Source organism: Chenopodium album, chromosome 2 (genome assembly GCF_948465745.1).
Source record: "Chenopodium album chromosome 2, dcCheAlbu1.1, whole genome shotgun sequence".
Taxonomy (NCBI): Eukaryota; Viridiplantae; Streptophyta; class Magnoliopsida; order Caryophyllales; family Amaranthaceae; genus Chenopodium; species Chenopodium album.
The window spans coordinates 40,464,279-40,474,369 of record NC_137835.1 but is presented as its reverse complement, the minus strand read 5'-3'; the positions used below and the strand labels follow the sequence as shown (position 1 = coordinate 40,474,369).

Here is a 10,091-nt window from a genome sequence, read left to right as displayed (position 1 = left end):
TTAAAAAGAAATAAAAAAAACACTTAGTATAATTAAAAAAAAACCCCTTATTCCTAAAAAAAATGAAAAAAAAAGGTTATTATCGCCCAAAAAACAAGAATTATCAATTAGTCTTATACTCTTATTCACCGTCAAAAACAAGAACTATCATACTCTTCCTCAAAAAAAAAAAAAAAAAAGGTTCAGAACTTCATATCAAGCATCACCGTCGTCTTCCTGTGCTGTTGTTGCACCACCACTACTTCACCCAGGTAAGTACGCGTTCTTCCCCTTCCTACCTTTCATTCAATCTTTCTCTTACTACATTATGTCAATTGCGAATTTTAGGGTTATCTTTGAGTTTTTTGTCCAATTTTTTTATTTTAATTAGGTTTCTATTGCGAATTGATATTAATCTGATTATTGATTGAATTGCAAATTGGTTTAATCTGATAATATCACAGATGCGAGAATTATTCTTGAAAATAATACGAATTTAAGTAACTAGAATTAGGAATTAGTATTTCTTGATTATGTTTATGGGTTATAAGGGGTTATTCTTAAAAATAATACGTAGTAAGTAACTAGAATTAGGAATTGCGAATTTTAGGGTTATCATTGAGTTTTTTTTGTTCAATTTTTTATTTTAATTTGGTTTCTATTGCCAATTGCAAATCAAGAAATATTGTTTATTATTTTTTTTTTTACATACTGTCTTCACATTAGAGTTACAATTAAGCTTAGGTCTAATTCAGTTCAGCTCTCCTCCTCTCAATGACCTGTGTACATCAGGAACAATGCAAATATTGGTTCACAGATGATATGGAAAGAAAAGCAGTTAATGACATGTTTGTGCTACTTTCTGACATATGGCTAGATGACGAAGAGGTAATGGGATATTAACACCTCTACTAGTTTCCTGTTTTCTTTTTTTATCATTTTAATGAAGCTCGATTATCCCTGTTCTTAGACTATGGTAAAGCTGAAAGAAGTTCTGGAGGGATATGAAGCTGTGGAGGTGGTTCCTTCTTTGTTCATATTCATGGGGAGTTTCTGCTCTTCCCCATGTAATCTATCATTTCATTCTTTTGCTTCGCTTAGGTAAGGAGTTAATGCTTATCCCTGTTCCTTTCTCTCTTTTAACTTATAATTTATAGGATACTAATGCATTTACAACTTTGAATGACAAAATTTTGCACGAAGATCGCAGTTTGGGAATCTTGGTAAAATGATTGCTAAATATCCTCGAATACTAGAGTAAAGCCGGTTTTTATTTATTCCTATCATTGATGATGCAGGTGATTTCTGTTTATTGACTTATTGTTGCTTGTATATATTTCATTCTCCAATGTCCATTCTTATTTTTTAGTGTTATTACTATCAGACCCCTCGTCTGTTCTCCCAAGGTGTGTTCTTCCAAAGTATCTAACAGAAGAATTTCAGAAAGAAATACCAAATGCCCTTTTTATGAGCAATCCTTGCAGGTAAGTTGGTACAGTTAATCGTATCTGCAGTTGCTTCATGATGTGAGGCAGCTTTGCCAAAGCTATTGTGTTTTTTTTTTATAAGACAATAATTACTTTTATCAATTTTTCTATATTTTTGGAAATTCAACTTCCTTTTTAATGCTATGCTATTATAGTAACCATCTGATGGAGCTTTTTAAGCATGTAGAATGAGAGTATAATGTACTTTATGACTATTCCTGACTAGTTTTCCTGGTTTGGAAAACAGAATAAAGTATTACTCTCAAGACCTCTTGTATAGAATGCGGCGTTCATGCTTGATTCCCCCTTCATCTGCTGAAACTAGTGATCCTTTTGCTCATGTGAGCTTATCATTCTACTTGTTCTGACCGTCTTTATATCTGCTGGTCATTTTTTGTTTACTCACATAAATTATTGTTTTGATGTTAACGAGCACGAGCTTATCATGCTTGATTCTCCCTTCATCTTCTAAAACCAGTGATCCTTTTGCTCATGTGAGCTTATCATTCTACTTGTTCTGACCGTCTTTATATCTGTTGGTCATTTTTTGTTTACTCACATAATTTCATCCTATTTTGCAATTAGGTTTTTTTATAATTAAATAGCAGTCTTAAACAAATGATATGTATTAAAAATTACCGTGCATGGCACGTGACTTAACCTATATGTGCTTAAATAAATTATTTTACTATACGTGTTGCATTTTTTATTTTAACTTCTTTTTTTTTTTTAGTCTTTTTAAGTTTTAGCATTTGAGATCATAGTTACTAATACATATCTTAATGCAGGGAGAATATATGGAAAAACTTGAGGAAATTAAGAACAAAGGAATTGAGATAAACCCCGACAAAGTCTATTTGGAGGTTGTAGGTGGGCAAAAGAAAGGAAAAGTCTACGGTTTAGGGAGTGCTTCACAAATGTATTACAAGAGCGATCCTGCTTCTCAACTTACAACATCATCTTCTACTCCTTCCATGATTTCTCAATTAAGCTCTCAAGTTGAAGAATTAAAGAAGATGGCAGAAGAAAACCATAATAAGGTAGAAGAAAGCCAAAGAATAGTGGCAGAGAGCTTAAAATATGCTAAGGGATTCGTCGAAAATCATGAGATCGAAAAAGGTACATGGAAGAAGGAAAAATTAGCTATGCAAAAAACATTGCAGGAAATGGTATCATTTGTCAAACAAGGTTACCGTCCTTGTAAGCCTCGTACGCCTACAGTCACCCGCTCTCGTGATACAACTAAGTGATTTTTATTTTCTTGGTGGTAATTTTGTGAACAACTGGTTTTTTTTTTACATCGTCATTATTGGTTCTTATTTGAAGTAGCTTTCTTTATATGGGAGGTGACTTTTGAAACAATTAGTCATATGAGTTAAATATTGTTTTTTAATACATTGATACAAATTTGATGATGTTTTGGATATTTGAATAAAATTAACATTTTGGTTATTTGAATTTATGCGTGGGTACCTTTTATTTGTGATTGATATTGGTTGTCGCTAAATTATGGTCTCAAATATTGATCGTCAGTCGCAAATATTTAGCGACTGCAAATTTGGTTTAGAGACTGATTGGTTAGTTGCAAAATCATTAGTCTCAGTAGTCGCTAATATGTCACAAATAATTAGTTTTGTAGTCCCAAAAATTTGTTTCGTAAGTAGTTGCCAATCCGTCGCAAATATTTTACGACGGACAATAATTTAGTTGCTAAAATTTGAAAGTTATTCGCTAAATGGTAGTTGCAAAGGCGTTGCAAATCCGTCGCTAAATTTGCAACTGTCCAAAAATTAGTCGCAAAAATGGATTTGCGACGAGGTCTTTGGCAACGAACCAAAGTATTTGCAAATCCGTCGCAAATCCATTTTTGCGACTACTTTGGCCGTCCCTAATTACCCTTTTTCTTGTAGTGAGAAGCAATCTTCGATAGTATTCCCTTGGATGTGGAATATTATCAAAGCGCAAGAGGATCGTTTCAGGCGAAGCAGTCTTCTATATTGGAAGCAGTTACGGGCGTAGCAGTTTTCAAGCGGGATGGCATTCTCTAGCTTGCAGGAGGTCATCAAGACAACAGTAAAGCGGCAGCAAATCAGTTACTTTCAAAGACGTGTGCTCGACGGTGCAAGATACGCGTTTCTTAACTCTTTTATCTGTTTAACTAACGTTAGTTTGCAGGTATCGGCGTTACAATATTGGTTTAGGATCGCAGAACGCTCTGAATCATTCTCCGTCCCTTTCGATACTTTGACTTTTGTTTTCGAAACTTGCGTTTGTCCTAACTCAGTCAAAGTGGGGGCTTCTGTAGACACCCATTTGTGTCTCCCCAAAACCAAACCCAGTGATGACTGCCTTTCACGTCGAATCATAATCGAATGAAGTGAAAGTGTGGAAAGTTTAGTGTTGCGGATAGTTTTAATTCTTTTCTCTTCTCTTTGTTTTTAAAAAAACTTATTTTAAGAAAATAGTCAATCCATTTAGGTTGGTCCATGATAAGGATCCAATAATGGTGTAGTTGGATTAGGTTTGAAAAGACCTTTCCAACGATATATTATAAGCCCAATTCCGATGAATATCGAGGAAGTTATGGCCAAAATACTAAACTGGGCCCGATTTGGTTTTAATATGCGACCCAATGATCTAGAGGAGGGCCTATTATAAATTATCATTCCTAAAGCTATTAGGATTGATTATAGTCTTTTAGAATACTCTAGAAGGTTCTTTTAAATCGTAATGGAGTTAGGATTGATAAGTATGTTTTAAAGAGTTTGAAATTGAATAAAACTACTCCTTTTGAGAATCCTTGTTTTGTACGAAGTGGAATATATTCAGATTTTATTTTTCTGCCTCATAATATTTATCCAAATTTTATATGGTTGGATATATCTTGAAATTAACTTTCCAATGATATATTATAATATTAAATCCGAGTTATAACGAAAAAGATATGAATGAGACATGAAACTCTATCCAAAACTGACACCCTTCCACTCTTTTGGCCATATCTTTTTATCTACAAAATATTTTAATCTGATTCTAAGTGGGTTGGAAAGTAGACTTTAAGAGATTTCCAACGACATATTATATGCATTATTTGGACTTCTGGATCTAAAGATAAAATAAAAACAAAAACGCGTGAATTTCTGAAATCAACGCCAAACGCTAAACGCCAGCCATTGGCGCCTGGCGCCAATTAGCTGGTGCTGGCGCCAGCTTTGTTTTGCGTGCGCCAAGTGCTCTGTTTTGATATTTTATCTTTTTGGCTGATTTTCTCTATAAATAACGTATTATAAACTCCGGTTTCATTCACCTACAATCAGTTTTCATTCGCAATCATTAATTCTCTAATTCTCTCTTAATCATTCACCAATCCTCATCAAGTTTTCTTGATTATTTCATCTCTCTCTTTCTCTTTTTCTAAACTTTGTTTTTACATACAAAATTCCGCATTCATTAGATCTAGAAAAACCTAGCCATATTCCAAGTTGCCTTCCCCCTAGACGTGAAAGGTTTAATTTCTGAGGGTTTGGTCCCAAATCTCTTTTTCAATTATTTAATTTAATTGTTTGTTTATTATTTTCCTTGAAGTTACTAAAGTGTGTATTTTGTTATTAGAAAGAGGTACAAAGCATCAAAGTAAGTACTTTTAATGGTTTTAATTGATATTATGATGTAGAAATCATGTTTATATTGTTATTATGATATTCCTAGTATCATGTTTAGGGAAAAGGTTATAATATAAAATATGCTTATTATGATTCCTGCGATGCTTTCTATGTTCTTCCTAAAATTTATGATTTTTAGTATCATGTTAGGGTTAAAGACTTGATTTTTATTGCTTAGTGACATGCTAGGGTTTGTTATTAATCTTGTTAGTATCATGCTTAGGATCTTGCTACTATTATTATGCTTTAATATTAACATGAACATGATTATTATTATAATTATTATAATATATGATGATTATGAATATGGTTATTATTATTATTTTTATGATGATTATTTTATTATTATTATTATGATTATTATTGTTGCTTGATATATATTGTATTTTATTTTGTTATTGCTTGATCACATCTTTTATGCATGTTTAAATGGAATTTGTACTTGTAATCACGTTTAATAAAGATATTAATAATCTTGTTAGGGTTAATTGTGATTATAATTCAAGTGATCGCCAATAATAGAATTATTTGTGCATTAATATTCAACAAACATAGATAAACAGGTTTAGGGTTAATCTATTGATTGCATGTTAATTAGAAAGCCCACATGAATACGATCAGAATAAAGTAGAGGCCTATTACTAGGGCAGGTTCAATCTCTTTTAGGTTGGATTTGTACCTTCATCCCCGAATCCTTATTTGGTTCTAGACCTTATGGAGTTGACGATCTTTTGGATCGTTAAGGGGTGTAACCTTCATCCTATGAACGGTTTACAAGTTCCAAAAAAATTTGTTGGCGACTCTTTTGCTCTATCTTCTTCCCTTTTGGACGCCACCGTACTTTAGTGTATGATCACAGTGGGGTTCAAACTAGGGGTTAACGCTTGAAATTATTCCCTACAGTTTTTGGCGACTCCACTGGGGAGGATTTCTATTTAATTCTTGAATTTATTTTGACAATGATTTAGAATGAGTGGATGAGACTCGAAACGTTCTAAGTATTTCATGTGCGTAATTTTGATTAACATTATTGTCATATGCATAAAAAAGATCTCATTGGAAAGACCATCCGTAATGAGTTAAAAACATAGGATTTTACACGTAGGAAATTTGAGAAATATCTTCCACAACTAGGACCGAAATAACACCGTGCGAAACTGGAAAATTTTATCGAGCACAGAAAGCTGCTGAGGCATGTGGGAAGTAGCGCCAGAGGCCAGAGCTTGGCGTCAGCATTTTAGCTGTAGCGTTAGACGCCAGTATTGGCGCCAGGCGCTACAGTTAAAAGCTAGCGCCAGTCTCTGATTGCTGGCGCCAACCGCCACGAATACCGAGCCAGAAATATGCGTTCTAATTTCGACCGGTTTTTCGTATTGTTCGCTCGATCCTACTTCCTAATTGAATTTTTTCTCACTTTTCTAAAACCCATATGTGTTCTACATATGGACATAACCCTGTGGGAATTCATGCTCCATCTACCCGATTGAACGCTCCGTGCAACAAAGGGTACATCCGAGATGTTGAATTCACCAAACCATGGAAGCAAGTTTTTTCTAAAGCTTGCGGTGTCCCATCCACTAGCGCCAACCCTTCACGGTTAGGCTTCGGCGCGGTGCATCCAGACAATTAACCATGGACCCTTTATTGACTAAACCATATCCCGAACTTTAGAGAACTAGAGCCATGGTTAGGTTGCAAACGCATTGCATCATATTGTGCCTACTTGACTAATTGTGCATTATTTGTTGTGCATACTCTATGTGATTTTTCCTAACCGTTTGTTTGACTTGTGTTAAGACTAAATAAACTGATTAATGACTAAAGGACTTTTTTTAATTAATTAATTAATTAATTTGAGCAAATAAATAAATATAAAATCGAGTCATAGTTCCTTTAATTCAACCCGGATTTTTATTCCCGTATATTGCACAAACGTCAAATTGTTTTGGTCATAGCCGGAGTTCTAGGAAGAATTACGAGTCGCACAACCTATGGATCTGTAGCCCCGAGTTTTAAATTTAATTTAGCGTTGGTTTCATAAAAATCAGAGTCACAGATAAAAAGTTATGGCTAAAATACCACAGTCTGTCAAGTTTAATGCATATACGTGAAGTCTTAACTTAGTCTTTGCTTGAGTCTAGTCACATAGTCTAGCCACATGGTCATGACACGAGTCTTAACATACCATCTACACTCACTAGTATTAGCACACACTTTGAGTATATCTCACCATGACCATGTCTTAGGTTCATGCATGAGTTGGTCTTTTCCGTCATTTGAGTTAGGGGGTACATTCTATTCCTAATTCTTCATATCCCTCCATCATTCTTCTTCACATTCTATTCCATTTTTCTTCACTTCCTCCATCCATTGCATGTCGAATAAAGCTTGAGTCAAATAACTAACAATTAGTATCCCCAAATTCCTTTTCCACAGTACTTGGTCGAGGAGAGAAGGGCGATTAGTCAAGGACAACCTCTTTATTCAAGTCTCACTTTTTGATAAACCGATTCGTCAAAAGAGGAAGGCTAAAAGGATAATGGCAAGTCAAGAAGAAGTCAATGAGCTTAGGAACCAATTGGTTACCGTGACTGAGACACTGAAGCTACTCACACTCAAGATCGATGATCCCGTGAAGCAACAACAAATGAACCTCATGCAAGAAAGCTTGAGCAAGCTATCTAGTGACTATAAATTTCAGGGCATGAGTTCACAAGGGGTCTCGCTGAACAAGGAACTTCTTCCACATAAGATCAACGCCACTGACATCCCTAAATTCAAGGCAACTGATAACCCTTATTTCCATCTAAGAGCTTTCAAACTATAATGAACATTAAGGGTATCGATAAGAAGGTTTTCCCCTCTCTGTTCCCACTATCTCTTGAAATCGTTTGCCAACAATGGTTCTTCTCCCTTGACAAGGAGAAAACCTCTACATGAAAATCGATAGTAAACGCTTTCGTTGATAGATGCAAGTGCAATATCCAAATTAAAACCGACCATAGACAACTTGAGATGCTAAGACAAAAAGAGAATGAAGGCTTTACTTCTTTCTTTAATAAATGGAGGGAAACTTCCGCCAAGATGATTGAGGTCCCCACCGAAAAGGAGTCTGTGAGGATGTTTATCAAGAATCTCCAAGAAAAGTATTCAAAGCACTTAAAATGTCAACATAACTTGAATACTTTCAAGGCCGTTTATGACATCGGAATTGAAATCGAAGACGACCTCGCAAAGCAAAAATCTACTAACAATAGTAACCACGGTGGCTGGAAAGGAAAGAAGAACGACAATCCTTCTTCTTCCGAAAACGCCCACTCTAGTAATAAAGTTAGTACCTTTGACCATAATGGTGTCTTAGCCATGGACAATCAAGGATCTAAAAGGAAAGCCAGGCGAGAGTTCACACCCATTGGAATGACCTACGATGCAGCTTTCGATCGTCTCTATGATCGAGGATTAATCAAACCTATTGGCCCTACCAAGGATCCAACACCAGAAAATCGATGTTTGAGATGGAATCCAAACTCCTATTGCAAGTACCATCGAGGGCGCGGTCATACTACTGATGAATGCTACAGGTTCTAAAACCTCATTCAAGATCTCATAGAGGCAAATAAGATCCCATTGCCTCTAGCTAGCGAGAAGACTGAATGATGTCGGAGCAAACAACACAAGACAAGAGGCGAGCTTCAACGACAAGATTTCGTGACCTCTTTTTTTTCTATTTCTTTTTTTATTTACCCCTTCCCCAATAAGTCTAGCATAGGCACCTTTTTTATTCTCTTTAGATTTATTTTGTAGGATCATTATATATTTTCTTTTAATAAAAATGAGCATTTATTTCTTTACATATGATCATTTCATTATATTGCATTAAAAAAAAAAAAAAAAAAAAAAAAAAAAACAATGTCGAATTAAACACAAGGTATACCAATGATTTAAGGCAACCCTTGTAGCCACATCATATCTCCTTTCACCTTTCAAATATACAATCCTTTCTTCATAAACCACTTTGAGCCTCATGATAGACCTTTCTTTTTTCAACCTACATCTATCTAATCTTGGGATGGGATGGTATGCAACTTTTGCAATTCTAAAGAAAGCTTGAGTGATTCAAAAAATTAAATAGCAAAAATAAGTAAAAGCAAAAAACTAAATAAAAGTGTACAAAAGGGTAAGTGTTCCAATGTCTTTGATATGAAAATATCTTCGATAAGAACACGTCTCAAATTGCGTCTCTTATCGAGTGCTCGGTACCGTGCCTGAGAAACATTAATGCCAAGTGAGTGATAGACCGCATAATTGAGATTGCTCACACTTAATAAAATGAAATAAATTCTAAAGCAAAAGAAAGAGCTAAAAAAAAGAGTAGAAAACCTCAAGCATGAAAATACAAATATTCAAAAGCAAGGTTGCACACCTTGGGGGCTTATCTAGGGTCTTGAGCCTTTATCCCTATTTTCTATAACCTTTAGCCTAACCACGTTACAACCCTTAAAAGACCTTTTTGAGGTATACACACACTTGTGCGAGGTTTGGCTAGAGCTACGTTCGGCCTTATTCCTAACGGATACGTAGGCAACCTCACATCGAGGTGCGGCCGTAATAAACATGCATTCATATTCACATTCAAACACTTACACCATGATCATATCAAGGGATCTCCAATGCTCATCCCGATTCACTTAGAGCTAGACTTGGGGGCTTGATCCCTACATCATTAGCTTACCTAGCCTAAGAGTCACCACCATTTGACTCTTTTTAATATATTTTTCCACACACTTAGCCCTTGCGGCCTAACTTTAGTGTCACTTTCACACACTGCATAGATACATGACAAAATATACTTCCCTTTGTCATGAAATCTTAACATTGAAGCATGCCTTGTCATACCAACATCACTCATAATTGTCATTGCATCACGAAGTATGAAGTACTTAGCCTCCGTGCCTAAGTTACC

General features: G+C 35.2%; 1 long non-coding RNA gene across 1 annotated transcript; it reads left to right on the top strand.

Moving 5' to 3' along the window:
* The first annotated feature begins 391 nt into the window (after positions 1–391).
* Positions 392–1,307, top strand: LOC145585346 (uncharacterized). The gene is made up of 3 exons (XR_014100638.1): positions 392–867; positions 950–1,080; positions 1,183–1,307. It is a non-coding gene; the product is annotated as an uncharacterized LOC145585346 (long non-coding RNA).
* Positions 1,308–10,091: the final 8,784 nt, after the last annotated feature.